Source organism: Nyctereutes procyonoides, unplaced genomic scaffold, assembly GCF_905146905.1.
Source record: "Nyctereutes procyonoides isolate TBG_1078 unplaced genomic scaffold, NYPRO_anot_genome, whole genome shotgun sequence".
NCBI lineage: Eukaryota > Metazoa > Chordata > Mammalia > Carnivora > Canidae > Nyctereutes > Nyctereutes procyonoides.
In genome coordinates, this window is record NW_026575133.1 from 20,689,954 (window position 1) to 20,706,628 (window position 16,675).

The 16,675-nt window shown below is 48.4% G+C and overlaps 1 long non-coding RNA gene across 2 annotated transcripts in view; it reads left to right on the forward strand.

Annotated features, from left to right (window-relative positions):
• The window catches only part of LOC129493970 (uncharacterized), a 58,060-nt gene extending 42,676 nt beyond the window's left edge, over nt 1-15,384 (forward strand). For both annotated transcript variants that reach the window (XR_008661253.1, XR_008661254.1), the window contains 3 exons: nt 4,810-4,938; nt 6,751-6,842; nt 9,808-15,384. This is a non-coding gene — a long non-coding RNA (uncharacterized LOC129493970). The remainder of the gene's footprint in view (nt 1-4,809; nt 4,939-6,750; nt 6,843-9,807) is intronic.
• The last annotated feature ends 1,291 nt before the right edge of the window (nt 15,385-16,675 follow it).

Sequence of the window (16,675 nt, forward strand, 5' to 3'; positions counted from 1 at the left end):
CTCCTTGAGAGGGGCCTGCTTCTGTCTGTCTGTCTGCCTATCTGTCTCTCTCTCTCTCTGTCTGTTTTTCACTCTCTCTCTGTCTCTTAAGAATAAATAAATAAAAATCCAAACCCTTTTCTATATTACATGGAATATAATTTTTTGTTTTTCTTTTCCAGTTAACAAATGAGATACAAAGTAAAACGGTAGTTCACAATGACCTGATAGGAGAAGGTAAAGGTACCACACCTCCGCTAAACCCATCCTCAGAGGTCATTTCTATGAATGGTTTGGAGCATAGTCCGTGAGCCAAAGCGTTTCTGATGGCTGCATAATATCCCTTCAAATAGATACATCCCACTCTATTTGCTTCCTTGCCTCCATTGTTAAACATTGATTTTCAATTTTTCACCGAATTTCTGGTCTTCACTTATTCCCTGTGTATTTGTTTACACGTTGAGTGACTGTCGGGCAGCTCCATGGGTGTTGTTCTAGGTCACGAGAATATAGCAGTGAACAGAACAGACAAGAAGCTGTGACCACAGAGACCTTCCAATTCAGTAAAGGAAACCTGACCGTAGAATAAGTAAAGCATGCAGCGTGTCGGACAGTGGTGTGTGCCACGGAGGACCCTTGGCAGGCGAGGGGGCGGCTAGGCGACAGGCTGCCTGAGCAGAGCCCCAAGTCCTGACCTTGAGTCTATGACCCTGCCCAATCTCCACAGCAGTCCTGGGAAGGCTTCCCACCGACCCCCTGTGGCAAAGCTCATGGGCCTCGATGCCCAACCTCCACCTTCTCCTCTCCCGTCCTCGTTAGGGTCCAGTCTGACAAAACTCTACCTCATGCTTTTTACTCCACATGAAGACATCCCAGGAACTAAAATTCACGTTAGCCCTGTACTTCGCCTGCTTTCTCACCAGCATAGCATCTAACATAATGATGATTAGCCAGGCTGGCTGGTAGGGACCAAAATCCCCACAATGTGAGCCAAGTCACTCCCTCAGGACCCCAAATCTGCCTCCTCAGAAAGTAGTGCTTCCTACTGAGCTTTCCACAGTCTTAAGGTTTGGGTGGGTGATACTTGGGTGGGTGACAGTGTGATCCCAGGTGGCTGGAGGTGGGTCCCACCCACCCAGCCCCGAATCCCCAGACAGTGCCTGTCTGTCCCAAGCCTTCCCCACATGCAAGAACAGCCATCACAGGCTCAGAACACCACTGTGAGGGTTAGAGTCACTTAATGTGTCAAGGAAGGCCATCAGAGAATAGGCACATGGGAGCATTAAAAACAGTCAATTGAATACTTTTCAGAATACAAAAAAAAATTTTTTTAATTTAAACACATTTAAAATCAGACAAGACAAAGCCAAAAAAAGAAAAGCCATCTTGGCCACCTGTTCCCACACCATCCTCTGCCAGTAGCCAGTGTTCATGGGCATGAGGCCTTCCACACTAGTCTCCTCGCACACCCATCCCCAACACATGTGAACACACTGAGGAGTCATATTTGTTGTTTTCATGGAAATGGACTCCTACCTTACAAATTTTTCTCAACCTGTCTTGCTTTGAATACCTGATGGCTTTACAAGTCAGCGAATCTGAATGTACCTCAATCTTTTTGTTTTTTTTTTTTAAGTTTATCTGCACCCACACACGTATAGCTCACACATTTAAGATCTTATTTTTTGCAAAGATTTTATTTATTTATTCATGACAGGCACACAGAGAGAGGCAGAGACACAAGCAGAGGGAGAAGCAGGCTGCCTGCGGGGAGCCTGATGTGGGACTCGATCCCAGGACACCAGAATCACGGCCTGAGCCAAAGGCAGATACTCAACCGCTGAGCCACCCAGGTGCCCCAACATTTAAGATCTTATTACATATGATGGTTTTCAGTGCAGACTTTCTTTTCTACTTGCTTCTCCTGTCAATCCCTCCACCGCCAACTTGTGCTGGCAGCCTGTTTTGTGTCCCTCTATATTTTCTCAGTGCTCACAGAATCATACAAAGACATGTAAACATAAACACAGGTACGAAGTATGCATATATATGACTGCCTGCCACCTGCTTTTCTCTCTCACCCCTGTCTCATGGAAATCTGCCTTCCCAAATCTGACAACGAAGCTCTTGTTCACCCAGAGTGGGCATGAACCTTTATTTGTTTGGCCATTCTTCTATGCATGAGAGTTCATTTGATTTTTAATTTTTATTTTTGGCTGCAAGGAACAATACTGTGCTAAAGATCCTTAATGCGTTCATGTGTAGACACATATCTTTAGGTAGCTGTGCTTTTATTTCCATAGAACAGATTCCCAGGAGGGAAAATTCTGAGACTTTAGGATCATTTGAGGCTTAAAAGGAAGAATACAGGAGAAGGGAGACAAGTGATGCCTGTGGTACAAGCCCCGAGCTTGGAGCTTCTGAGGTTGGGACATTTTCAGTGATTTAATTTTTCTGCCCTCATTCCTAAATGGGTCAGAGTGTTCCTTCTGCCTCCTGTAGATAGTCAGCAGTGAGTCCCACAACTATTCAAATTCTCCCTGAGGCTAATAGAAGGGGGAAAAAAAATCCTGGAGTAGGGGGTGGGGGGCCTTACTAGCCTGTGACCTTGAGAATTCACCCAGCCTCTCTGCACACCTTTTGATCCCCCCCACCACTGCAAAGGAAGCTGAGCAGATCAGGTGCAGAGGGCTGCTGGGGATCCCCACGAGGAGGTGAAGGTGCAAGCACCACGCCCTGGGAGGGCAGATGCTGCTAGCACCAGCTTGAACTTGCTCTCGGAGGTCTTGGCAGAAGCTCAGCTCCAGCCCAGCCATCCTTCCCTTCGCCCACCTGCCGCTGTGGTCACACTGGGATATTCGGCCTCACTTAAAGTTACTGCCTGGAACATCGGTTCTTTCTTCTCCTTGATGAGGAAATTACTGCAATTGAACGGAACAACCACCTTCCATGTTAGCATCAGCAAATGAATGAGTCATGATGGATGAGAAGGAAAACCATAAATGCTGAGGGTGGTTTAGGGAAGAAAAATCTTTGTTTGAAACAAGCTGATACAATCTCCACCCATTCATTTGGCCACGTTGTTCATTAACCACGTAGCTGGACCAGGATGAGCGCAGGGGTGGAGCAGGCTGAGGGCAGGGCAGGGTCCCACATTCGGGAAAACAATGGAAGCTTGGACAAGAATGATGTGTTGAAATCTGGCGTAACGCTTTACCCCAGGTCCTGGCACATACACGGATATGTGCCACTGATTTGTAACCCTGCCACTGGTGCCATTCCCAGGGGGTAAGGGGTGGAGACAGATCCAGCGCGAGGCACGTTTGCTTGTAAGCCAATTGAGGAATGCTTAGTTTCGCTGAGAGGGAAGGTGGTTCTGTGTGGACGGCTTTATGGAAATGGTCCCTCCATATTTATCAAAATCTTGGAGACATCATGGGACTTCTTGGAAGGAATGAGGATGAGTTAGGGGACCTGGTCTCTGGTCATGGCTTTGCCACCAAATAGCTTGAGGACCTTCATGGAAGTAACTCACTTCTCTAGGCCTGGCAACGAAGGCCAATAGACTGGATGAATTCCAAAGCTACTCTCAGGTATGAAACTCTAAGTATTTTTTTTTTAAATTAAAAGTAACGTTTAAAAATATATAACAAAAAAAAATCAGGTCTTACGTGGAGAAATTGGAAAATGCAGATGGACCAACCAAAAGGAAAAGTGAACAAAACGTTAAATCTGAAATCACAGTACTGACAATAAAAATTGAAAAAAAAATTGAAATATATTACTGAGTAGTAAACATGATTAACCAACTTATGTGTATCCTCACAGGCTCTCAGAAAGAGGCATACATATTTTTTGATACTTACATATAAAATTTTGTACTTCTGGCACACAAGGAATCGTTCTAGACATACAGCACTACAACATAGTTTTTTGTAACTTAGAGTGACACATGAATTTCTTTTTATGTCACTACCAGCCTCATCTAAAATGCCTGCTTAGTTCTTCAGCATATGGCTGCTCCAAGTTTTATTAATGCTGAACACTGGAGATGTTTTGTATTTGCCACTATTAAAAATAATACTACAAAGGACATCCTGGTAATTATTTCTTTACATACGTCTTAAAATCATGTCCTGAACTCGGATGGTGAGACAGGTGTGGATGCATAGTTAATGAGAGTTGTGTGGGGAGAATGAGTAGAGGCCAAGCTGGCTCCAGCAGGCTTTCTGTTGGGAAAGGAGAGAAGAGATGTCTGAGCCAAAACACTGATGGTGATTTTGTCCAAGGGCATCTCTACTGTGTGCTGACTGGCGGGGGGCTGGGGCTGGTCAGTGAGATGCTTATGACAGTGTGCATTTGGGGTACCCATCGTGTGGTGCAGGAGCCATAAGATGTGTCCCAAATTCACATTACCCCGAGCCTACAAAGTCTTTTGGAGATGTGCCCTGAGTATTGGGCATTGTTGAGGGGGAGGTGAGTAATTTTGTATTGCCAGGAAATCAGGAGAATGTTCTCTGATAACAATCTCTGCTCAGCTATTCCCTGAGGAAAGAACTAAGGAGTTCTCCCTCATTGACTCTTGGAATGCCATTTCATTGCCCTCCTCATTATGAAAGGGGAAGAATAAAAGTTGAGGTCTCATAAACAACTGCTTGCAAGATTATGGAGATAATACGTGAAGTGCATTTGAGTTCCTCATAAATAAGAAAACCATAGGATAAGAATGGAGCCAATAGCTCCGATCACTCAGCGGATGTTGGTGGCGCCAGTTCTAGAGTGTGGCATATGTTGGGATTCGGAGGCAGCCTCTCTGTACCCATTTCACAGATTCAGAGGTCCGAGCGGTGATGGGTTCAACTCTATGGAAGAGAGCCAGAGCAGAGCTGGAAATCCATCCTGGGTCCATGGAAGAGCATCCCTGCCTTAACGGCTTTACCGTTGAAAAGTTGGAATGAGGTAACGTCTCAGAACGTCCTTTGTAAACTATAAAATATTACAAGTCTATGTGAGAGATTACTATGACTTATAAAGCTAAGTTACAGCAAATTTTAAATGAAAAGCTCAAATCGCCAAGCTGCAGAACGCTAACTTTTCGTATTCATTTTCCCTAATGGGACAATAAGAATCGCAAACATGTACTGAATTCTGCTATGTGATCTAAGCACTTCTATGACGTTAACCCATTTAATCCTCACACAAACCCTGTGAGGTAGGTGCTATGATTGTCCCCATCTTACAGATGAGGAAACTAGGCTACAGAGAGGTGAAATATTTTGCACAGATCCCACCGTCTCTCCGTACTAAGTCCACTGGCTCTCATAGTCTGTGAAGCATTCCTCGACCACATAAAAAAATGTCCTCATGCCCAGAAAAAAAGAGGACCTGGGTTTAACCTGAGCACTAATGTGCCTTTGGAAAGTCTAGGCCAATCCAGAGATTTGCCATCCCCCCCCCTGCCCCCGGTTTGGCTGGCACAAGACTGACCACTCCAGCTGGGGATGCAGGTGGGGGTCTCTCTTGGAGCAGAAAGGGTTAAGCTGACCCATGACCTGGAGGACCCTGAGATATTTTCCTTCTGTGCCGCATATGTAGATGGGCTCTGAAGACCGAACATCTCTCCTCATTGGGGATCATGAATTTTTATGAAGCCAGTCCAGAATTCCCAGAATTCAGTCGGGTGCACTTTGCAGACCCTAAAATGCTGTCACCATGGAAGGTTTCATTGCTTGCACCTGCTAAAACATTTGAGGCATTTGAGAGGCAGTGAAACACATTTGCTTTTCATTTTATCTGACTTTGGAAACCTTTGAAGTGTTTAATAGTAGAGCCCAGGAAAGATCCCCGCCTCTTAATCATTTACTCGTAAGGCACATTCTCGGCTGGTAGCCTGTCAAGCAGAAACTGACCTGAGCCCAGTTTTATTAAGTGTCACATGGCCAGTCACTGTTCATTAAAGGTGTTTTAAGGTTTGAATTATGTAATTTATGAGAAGAAGAAATAAAAATTCCATTGTTTTATTAATATGCAGCCCAAGATCTCTTGCTCATAACAAACTCGAAGGGAAGGTGGGCGAAAGGATGTGAGGGGGAGAATGGAGGTGGCCTTCGGTCCTCGGCCTTCCCTGGCCCCCTGGCCCTCCTATGTCTCCTCCATCCAAGCCCAGGTGGGAAGTGGGGGAGGGTCAGACAGAGATCTGGGAGGGAGCCACCCCGCCTGTCCTCCTGTCCCCCTGGTCCAAGACCCCATGTGACAAAGCACCTTCTTCTTCTCTTCCCAGGTGCTCAGCCTCTTTTCCAGAAAGGCCTAAAACAAACAAACAGCAGTGGGTGGGGGTGTGGGGACTGGGAAGCATTCTTAGAGTGACCCCGGGTGACCGTGTGGGTCACAGTCATTGAGAACTGCTGTGCTTGCCTCTCAGGAGAGCTGGGGACAGCCGTGGTGCTGGGCACTTGGCCAGCTGCTGGATGTGAATGATCTTACTGGATCCTCACCTCACCTGAAGGAAAGGGGTGATCAGCCCTATTTTGGAGAAGAAATAGAGGCTCTAAAGTTGGGCCCCAGGGCTACACATGTCCCTCCGCCCTAGGCACCTAAGGCATCCTTAGCCAGGGTCAGCCTTCTCAGAATCACGCTGATGAGCATGCCAGGAGGTGTGGATAGACCAGACCCCACAGCGTTGTGTGCCTTATCTGGACTTGAACTCTGCCCTATGGTCAGCAGGCCCCAGCAGGGGGAGGGGCCATCACAAAGGACTTTTTTCTCTTACAGATTCTCCATGCATTGTCAGAGCATTTACAAGTCCACGTCCACCAGAGGCTTTGCTGAGGGTTGCTCCTGGCTGGGTCTCCCTCATCAGACAGGTGGGACCCCACATCCCCCATCTCTCCCTCCCAGGATCGCATTCTCCTCCCCAGCTTCTGAACAAAGCCCTGCCTGCCTCCTTGAAATCCTCCTGCGGTTGTTCACGTACATGTGCTGCCTTCAGATTAGCCCAATACAGCACCAGGAGGGGAAAAGACATTTTCCAAAACGTGGCCGGCCCAGAGTACTTAGATCATGGTTGGGATTTGGGAGCTGTTGCAGCTGAAGGTATTTCTTGCTCTCCACATGCACCCCCCTCCCCACTTTCCTGTACCCCACACCAAGAATCATGAACTTGTTGCTGAGTATTTTCCTAATCAAGTGACTCATGGGTTACAGGTGCAAAGTTGTACCAGGCTTTTCTCCCTTGGCTCAAATTTGTGAGTTTTTATTTCTGAAAGGGGATCTCAGGTGCTAAGCCTTTTCTAAGACACCTCACAGGACTGGTGCAGCGCTTTTTGAGAACAGGGGCCCTTTAAAGCTGGGGGGGTGGTGGTCCGGGGGATGCAGGGCTAGCACTAAATGAACTCCTGTTTGGAAGGCTGGTGCTCCCAGACAACCCAGAATAGGAAAGGCCCTCTGTGCAAGAGGCGAGGTGGTGGGCCGGGTTTTACGAATCTGTGTCAATCATTAACCCACTTAATTTTGAATTACCAATTCAACTGATATTTCGATAGTGCTGGCTGCTGGCAGTCTGGACCGTAGGAGTCATTGCCTTTGATCTGCCAGCCCAATTTCCATTAGCAGTAAAACCACAGACCTCTGCTGGGCCACAGGCCTCGGGGGGAGCTCTGAGCTGCTTGCCCCGGTGCTGAGAGAGCTTCGCGTAGAGCCTCCAGAAGTAGTCATCCCACATCTATGAACTCATTAATTCTGTACAGTTTTCCAGGCACTGGGAAGTGGAGAGGAGGAAGTTGGTTCAGCCTCTCAGAGAGACAGGTGCACAGGCCATTTCAGCACATGAGGTTTGGTACACGCTTGGATAAGGACTAGACAGCGGTGGGACGTGCATCAGGGAAGACTTCCCAGGAGTGACACCTAGACTGAGAACTGAAGCTGGGGTGGGAATTAGCGGGGCGATGGCCAGAAGAGCAGCGGCAAGCTCAGAAGAACCTTCTGAAACGTGGGAAGGAGTTAGGAATTCCACCCGAGGGTCGTGGAAGCCATCAGCTGGTTTTAAGAAGGGGTGGGTGAGGGATCCCTGGGTGGCGCAGCGGTTTGGCGCCTGCCTTTGGCCCAGGGCGCGATCCTGGAGACCCAGGATCGAATCCCACGTCGGGCTCCTGGTGCGTGGAGCCTGCTTCTCCCTCTGCCTGTGTCTCTGCCTCTCTCTCTCTCTGTATGACTATCGTAAATAAATAAAAAAAAAAAATTAAAAAAAAAAAAAAAGAAGGGGTGGGTGATGTGCATAGATTGATATTGTAGAAGGCCAAGTGTAGAAAGAGGAGCAGAGAGGGGGCAGGAACAGAGGCAGGGAGACCAGTCTGACATTAGCAGGGGGTGCTGCCGAGGGGGGCACTCGGGGCTCAGTAAAACCTAATCTGGGCAAGTGTGTTGCCAGGGAGAATGGGGGAGATCCTGCCAGGAAGCCTGGCTCTAGGGCATGATGAGCCTTCCCCAAACCACAAAAAGCCGGGCCCTCCTGGCATCTGAGCCTGAACCCACGGGGCTTCTACTCAGAGGTGCAAAGTCAGAAAACTACAGACAGTCACAGGGAAGAGAGGGCTCCTCTCTCAAGCCTAGTAAGTTTTACTTTTTTTTTTAAGATTTTATTATTTTATTTATTTATTCATGACAGAGAGAGAGAGAGAGAGAGAGAGAGAGAGAGAGAGAGAGAAGCAGGCTCCATGCCTGGAGCCTGACGTAGGACTCGATCTCAGGACTCCAGGATTGCACTCTGGGCCAAAGGCAGGCGCCAAACCACTGAGCCACCCAGGGATCTCCAAGATTTACTTTAACTGTGGGAGTTGGATGGCTTTCAGGACCAAAAATTGAGGGAAGAACCTCCTTTGGAGTCTAGACACGTCTCAGATAAGAGCTGGCCCAGGGCAGTCATGGAGAGTCGTGCAGGCTCCGCACACAACCAGGTAGCCACGGCGGGTGGCATGGAACTTCTGGCAGGCATCAAGATGTCTTGGCCTGAGTGAGTGTTAGAGACTATTTCTCCCCCCTCACGGGATATGGTGAGATAGAGGTACTCACTACACCCAGTGAGATGCTAGGCCCTTTCCTTCAACAAAGATGTCAAATGCCAGCCCGGGTGGCTCAGTGGTTTAGTGCCGCCTTCAGCCCAGGCCGTGATCCTGGAGACCCAGGATCGAGTCCCACATTGGGCTCCGTGCATGGAGCCTGCTTCTCCCTCTGCCTGTGTCTCTCTCTCATAGATAAATAAAATCTTTTAAAAAAAGGTGTCAAATGTGAACATTATCTAGCAATCCTGATCTTAAAAAGTTAATCCACACTTAGCACGCATGGGCTCTGTTGCATGCTTTCACGCGTTAGCTCACGTAATCCCCCCATCTCTGAGAAGCAGGCATCGTCGCGTTCACTTGCACGGATGGGAAAACTGAAGATGAGAGAGAGTAAATCATCAGTGCAGGTCTCATGGTTGGTTCGTGGAAGAGCAGAGAATTATCAAAGCGTGACAGGTAGATCCAGCGGTGGCTGGGGCGTGGAGGGGGGCCTGGAGAGTCATCTGGCTCTGCAGTGGCGTTCAGTGTGACATGAGCAGGCCTGGGGGTTCCTGGAGGAGGTGGCTCCTCTGACAAGTTAGGGCCCCTCTGTGCAGTGTCTGTTCCTGATTTCTGGGCGCCTTCCACCACCTGACAGCGCTGCTCACACGGCTGCACCCGCGTACCTACCTTCTCGAAGGCACTGAATGCAGGGCTGCCTGTGCCTAAGCCTGGGAGAGGAGGAGGGAGGTTTACCTAACCCAGCGCACCCCCCTCACCACCTCTCTTGCAGCGTCGGAGGCCAGGTGAACGGAAGGAGCCCACTGAGTCCGGAGATGCGAAGAGTTGACAGCCTAGACGCGGCCCATTGCATCTCTGCCCCTGTGGCTCTGCGGAGGTGGCACGGCAGGCTGCCACGTTGGACGGCTGGTGGTACATGTGACCTGAGACAAGTGCGGAGAGCGTAGCTTCTCACTCAGCTGGCACACATCGGAGCAGTCCGCCACCCTCTCTCAGAAGTTGACATTTGGCATCCTTTTCGGTGCTGCTTTATCCAGACAGGCTGCTTTGCCCTGGGGATAGCCAGAAAGAGAGGGGACTCCCTCCTGATTTCTAGGAGCCACGGGGGGACACTTAGCCTCCATTCTGCGCTGGGTCCTTTGGTAGGTGGTTATTGTGCCAGGGACAAATAACCTGGTTATGTCACTTACCCCTCACCCTCCGGGGTGGCCGATGTGCTCCACGATTTACTAAGCTGAGGCTTGCAGATTCTACGTGACGTCCCAAGTCTCAGCAGCAGAGTTGGGTGCTCACTTCCTTCTGGCTCATTACAAGCCTTGCTTTTCCCACGTGGCTGTGGGGGCCTCACACCAAGGAGACAGTTGGGGCAGATGGGGCCCATTTTAGAAGTTGTATGAAAACGTATTGTAAGCAAATTGCCATTAATTTTATTTTATTTTTTTAAGATTTATTTATTTATTCATGATAGTCACACAGAGAGAGAGAGAGAGAGAGAGAGAGAGGCAGAGACATAGGCAGAGGGAGAAGCAGGCTCCATGCACCAGGAGCCCGACGTGGGATTCGATCTCGGGTCTCCAGGATCGCGCCCCGGGCCAAAGGCAGGTGCCAAACTGCTGTGCCACCCAGGGATCCCAAATTGCCATTAATTTTAAATGGACTCTGTAACTTTAATACATAGGATATTTCCAAAATTCTGGTTTGAAGGTTAACCTGCCACCATGGAGATTTTTATCCAGAGGAAAAAGGAAACAAAGGTGAAAACTCTACCCTACCCCCAAAGGCAAGAGGACAGGTGCTGGCCTGCCAAGTGAGGGGGCTGGATTTAGCGATGTGGGAATTAGCTTCAAGTTGCCACCCAGAGGCTGGGGGTGGGCACAGGGGCCCAAGCCAGGTGTCCATTCCCTGAGGCTGGGAGGTGACATGATGGATGAGACAGAGTGGCTTGGGCCATTCCCCCAGGCTGCCCTGGCCTTTTCCACATGACCTCCACACAGCAGTTCACTCTAACTCAGTGACTTCTCAAAACTGCCGTCTAAAGACCTAATCTTGGGAAGCTGTAAGTCCCATACAAACTTTAAAAATCATATTTTATTTCGATAGTATAAAAATAATTCTCAAACCGACATCTAAACACATGTTCTTTGTTGCAATGATAATATGCTTTGCTGTAGAGTAAGCCTTTCAATTTTGTTGTGTCTCCGATGGGGGCCCGAGCTGAACTCTCTAGAATGTATGAATTATTTTTTCCTTTAAATGGAGTCCATGCACAGTTGGAGTTGAGAAACCCAGTCCTCACATAAAATTATGCTCCCAAGCCCCAGAGATCAGAAACAGTGAGCAAGTTACACAGAGAGACCCCGGTGGCCTGGCTCCAGGCCTGGAGGCTGTGGGGCGATAGGAAGGGAAGAAAAATCTGTTTGTCCCCTTGGCTCCTCTTCCCAACTCTGAGCAAAGCCTGGCTTCAGAAAAGATGAAACTGGGCTGAGGCGGCGTGGCTGCCGAGCAGGGGCACACAGCAGGGTCCCTGGGGACCCAGCACCCTCCCCCCGCCCCTGTTAAATGGAAATAATTTCCTGACTAGCCCCTGATTCTTTCTGGGGGTGGCTCGTGGAATATTACTGAGTTTCCAGTTTGGCTGCTTCGGTCTGGAACATCAGAATTTCAGTTTCATATGCAGTATTAAATATTTAGGACTTTGGGTCCAGTGCATACATGGATCTTCTGAGCCTCTGTAGGACTTGGCTGGACACAGACTGCTGAGTTCACCCTTCCAGTAACAGAAATATAGTATTAGTGACATCCAGTGTTTACTGAGGTCTCACTGTACACTGTCGTCTCCTCTTATTCTCCGCTAGGAAGATTAGGGGGTGTTAGCATCACTCCCTTTTTCTAGATACCCAAGGCTTGGACAGATCAAGTGACCTGCCCAAGATCCCCCATGCTTGAGCCGTATCTACAAACTCTTCTGACTACAAACTGTCACGGAAGGAGTTTGCTGAACACCCATTGTGCACAGATCCTTTTTTTCTGGGTGTAATTGGGGATGGCACGTCCTGCCCTTTAGAATCACGATATCCAAACACCAGCCACTGCTCTCACGTGGCTACTGAGAACTTGAAATGTGGCTGGTCGTAACTGAGATGTGCTGTGGGTGCCAAACACGTGCTGGAGTTCAAAGGGGGTGCAAAAAAGAGAACGCAAAACATTTCATTAATATTTTTATATTAATTGTGTGTTGGTAATATTTTACATATATTGGGTTAAATATATTATTAAACTGCAGCATGCTGGTTTCTTTCTTAAAAAAGTTTTATTTATTTATTCATAAGAGACACAGAGAGAGGCAGAGACATAGGCAGAGGGAGAAGCAGGCTCCTTGCAGGGAGCCTGATGCAGGACTCCATCCCGGGATCCCGGAATCACGACCTGAGCCAAAGGCAGATGCTCAACCACTGAGCCACCAGGTGCCCCTTCTTTTTACTTTTTTGTAAACGTGGCCACTAGAAGATTGAAAACGACATCCGTGGCTCTTGTTCTTTTTTCTACAGACAGCACTGCCCGAGAAGTTCTGCTGCGCGAGTGCACACTGGTTTGGTCCTGGATCCTGGGCTGGTTCAGACACTGTCAGTGTTTGGGCATCTGTCACTGTGGTGATGATGAGTCCTGAGAGAGCAGAGGACAGGGTTTGTCCCTCTGCCCCCAAAAGCAAAAAGCAGAGGGCTGCATACATGAGAGAAACTTGGGAAGTACAGTCGATTTTTGTTATTCGTGGTTGTTATGTTCTATAAGGTTGCCGGATTCCTAAATACGGAATCCAGACGACGGATTCCTAAATACGGAAACGCTGCTCCTAGGGGAAGTATAGGGTTAGGTTCCTTGTCAGGTTCTTACGTTGTTGCCAGCTGATCAATACATCACCCTGCTTGGTGTATGTTTCTGTTTAAAGATTATTTATGCATAAATCCATATATATATCCAATATATCCACTATAACTCGTGCCTGGGGACACCTGGGTGGCTCAGTGGTTGGGCATCTGCCTTTGGCTCAGGTTGTGATTCCGGGGTCCTGGGATCGAGTCCCACATCGGGTTCCCCACAGGGACCCTACTTCTCCCTCTATGTCTCTGCCTCTCTCTGTGTCTCTCTCATGAATAAATAAATAAAATCTTTAAAAATATATAACTCGTGCCTGAATGAAGCTTATCTAATACTCCATAAGACGCATCACAGCTCTATTCAGCTTAGAAACACCAGACAGTATTACGCTGCTTGGGGGCTATTTTAAACAGTGATGTCACCAACAAAAAGTATGAAATATGAAAAATATGACACTAGATATACCTCCCAAAGGACACTTGTGAATGTGCGTGCTGAGTGACTCAAAATTTTTGCTACCCTGCGCACGTCTGCAAACGCCCGCAAAAGCACGACGAATACTGATTTGGGGTTACAGAAACATTTTAGTGAGTGGGTGAATTGGCAAACACGGAATCCGCAGATAATGAGAAGTGTTTTTACCAGCTTACTATGGTCAGTGCCAGTGCTCATCTCCCACTGGCTGCCAGTCTTTTGATCTCAAAGTCTGCCCTGAGGTTTCTGGTTGTGTCCACTTACCATCAGCCCACTGCCCCAAGCTGGAGCCGCAGGCCTGGAGGTGCGGGGAGGCCTGGCCTCAGAGGAGAGGAAGAGCAACTGGCGTCCTGCAGTTTGCAACCCACAGGCCGGATATTTCACCTCTTCACGCCTCGACTATGCAGTCTATAAAATGGAGGTCACGCTCGTCATTTCCTCCCTTGTGAATGCTGTCCTGAAGATCGGGCGAGGTGACTATGCAAAGTGCCTTGGAAGCAGCACCTAACACACGGATGCACAGCGCTCACGTGCTTTCCTGATCCGCTGTGAGCTGGGGAAGGCAGGACTTGTCGGTGCGCAGGCATTGAGAACGCAGGCTCTGGACTCAGTTTACCTGGGTTGGGATCCTGACCCTGTCCCTGATTGCACTGCGTGAGCTTGGGCCAGTGACTGGAACTCCCCAGGCCTCAAGCGCCCTGTGAGATGGGGATGATACTGACAGTGCAAGGACTCAATGAGGCTGTGCTGGCAAAGCGCTTGGCACAGAGGATGCCCAATAGGTGGTGGCGAGTCTCTAGTGGTAACCGTGCCCTCATCTGGGCTGAGGGATGGGGGCAGGGGGAGTCATGTGAGCCTCAGCGTCTTCATCTTAAAAGCCAGGAAATAGTACCTCCTTCAGATAGTAGGGTAAGAAATAACCCAGAGCATATCAAAGCTGGGCACATAAGAAATACTTCACGCTCCTTTCTCTTCCCCCCGTTCTGTTTGATCCTCCTGGACCTGCATTTCCTCCCTTGTTAAAGGGGATTCCTCACTTGTTAAAGGGGAGTAAAAGCACCTGCTCAGCGAGGTGGTTGTCTGATTGGATGAGGTGATTTACCGAGCCCACCAAGCGCAGCGCCCCGCACCTGGGAGTCCTGGATGGTGAGTCTGTCTGTCCTTCCTCCCGCCTCCCCACCGAGTGGATCCAACAGGGCTGAGAAGAAACAAAACGGAGCTAACTGCTCATGGACAATGGGAATGTGGGGCAGGCCAGCCTCACTGATGCCTAAGAGGAAGCCTGGCTTAAGAGAAGGGTTGGGGAGGGCGGGGGTGTCTAGCAGGAGTGGGTTACCCTCTGGGCTAAGGAATTTGATTCTCTGGAGAGCTTCAGATGAAAACATCTGGGCTGACCTGGGGCAGATCTGCTGGGTTCGGAGAGAGCTAGCGGGGGTGGCGTCAGGGGGGTCATTTGTCTTTAGCCTCAGGAGACAATGAACCCTGGGCCTCCTGAGCAATGAGACTAGGGACAGGGAGGGATGTCCCATGCTCCTTCTGCTTTCTCTCACGCAGCTTCTAAGGAAATTCCATTGCATTGTATTTACAAGGCATCCCCAACTGTCAGCTTCCTTGAACACAATGTATTTAATAAAAAGCCATTAAGCCTTGTAAAGCTGTCAGAAATCTAAATGACACTTGTAATAAAATCTTGTCGGGTGACCTGTTCCGGTTAATCAGGTCCAGTGACATCATCACCCGCAGATCTGTCTGGTACCCAAGGCGCTAGGTATATTTAGACAGCTTTATGATCCACACCGATTTGAGTTATTAAAATTGTACAGTTTTGCAAGGAATTTGGGATTTAATAAAGCAGTGGAGAAACTACAAAAGGAGCAATAACCTTCCAAAAAGCCAATCCTCCGTGTGCTGGGGGCGTGTGCTGGGGGCGTGTGCTCGGGCTAGTGGCCAGGCGGATCCCATGCCAGGCCCTCACATGGGTGATTTTATGCATCTACAATGTGTCTATCTGGCATCTGCAAGGCTAGCAAATATATTGCTTCGAACCCAATGACTTCAAGGTGGTGAATTGTGCTTAAATGTAAAGATTTATGGATGTATTCAGATTACAAGAAGATATTACCACCAATTGCTTATTAGCTCTAATCAGTCTCTTTTGAGCAAATAAACTGCTCGATTGTAAATATCTTTGTCCCTGATTACCCGCCTGGGTAGTTCCCGGAACTCTAGTCTCTTTAAGGCATATCTTTACTTATCTGGAACTACAAAAGCCAGCCTTCATGTAACAATCAGGATGAGACAGACGGACGGACACAGACAAGGGCCATCTATTTGCTCAATAATCTATAAATTCCGACTAATGGGGCAGATATCAAAAAAATGTGTTGGGCGCAAGGTAAATAAATCACACCTGGTCTCCTGGCATAAACTGGCACAGCGTTCCTGATATTTCAGTCAAATTATTCCATTTGTTTTTAAAGATATTTTAATCCCGCGTGACCTCAAACTTCCCGTGAACCAGGGCCTGGACCCAAGGCCGCCCACGGCCTTTGCAATAAATCCGTTGTCTCCCTTCCCAGACCTCAACCCAGCTCCATAGATCACCTCGCCCTGCATCTTGCTTCAATTACTCAATTAACTGCAGTAAGGTTCTTGTAGGTTTTGCAGATGTTGCTTTATTATCAAGGCCTCAGACGAACAGGAGAGTTCAGGAGCTGAGGTTATAGGAAGGTTGATGGGGGAAGGGCTGGGATGGGACACGGAGGATATTCCCAGCAGCCGTTGGGGCCGAAGCCCTGAGAGAGGGGCACCGTTCCCCCCACACTTCCCTCAGCTCTTAAATGCCCTTCGTGGCTTAGGGAATGTGTGATGTTATCTCACTGAGAAACTGCTCGAGAGAAGTAGGTATTCCACCTTCCTATGAGATAATGCTGTGATTAACAGATGCTTAATTGGGCCATTTATCAAGAACAGGACCTGCCTCCAAGTCAGTGGGCTAAGTAAATTATTACCCACCCTCCAGGTGTTGGACTGGCAGATCTATTACTCTTCTCGAAATGGTCTTCAGAAGATTTTATATGAAAAGATGATTTATTTCCCAAAGGAATTCTATTGTGCGCTTATTTATCCAGAATGTAGCAAGCAGGGTTCTGCTCGGCCCTAACTTCCTTGGGGCACAAAAGAAGGTTATGGAAAATTAGAATCACGGAGAGGGTCAGAGCCGGAAGGACACTTAAAAATCAGCTAGTACAAACTGGCCATTTTACAGATGACAACACTGAGGCTTGAGC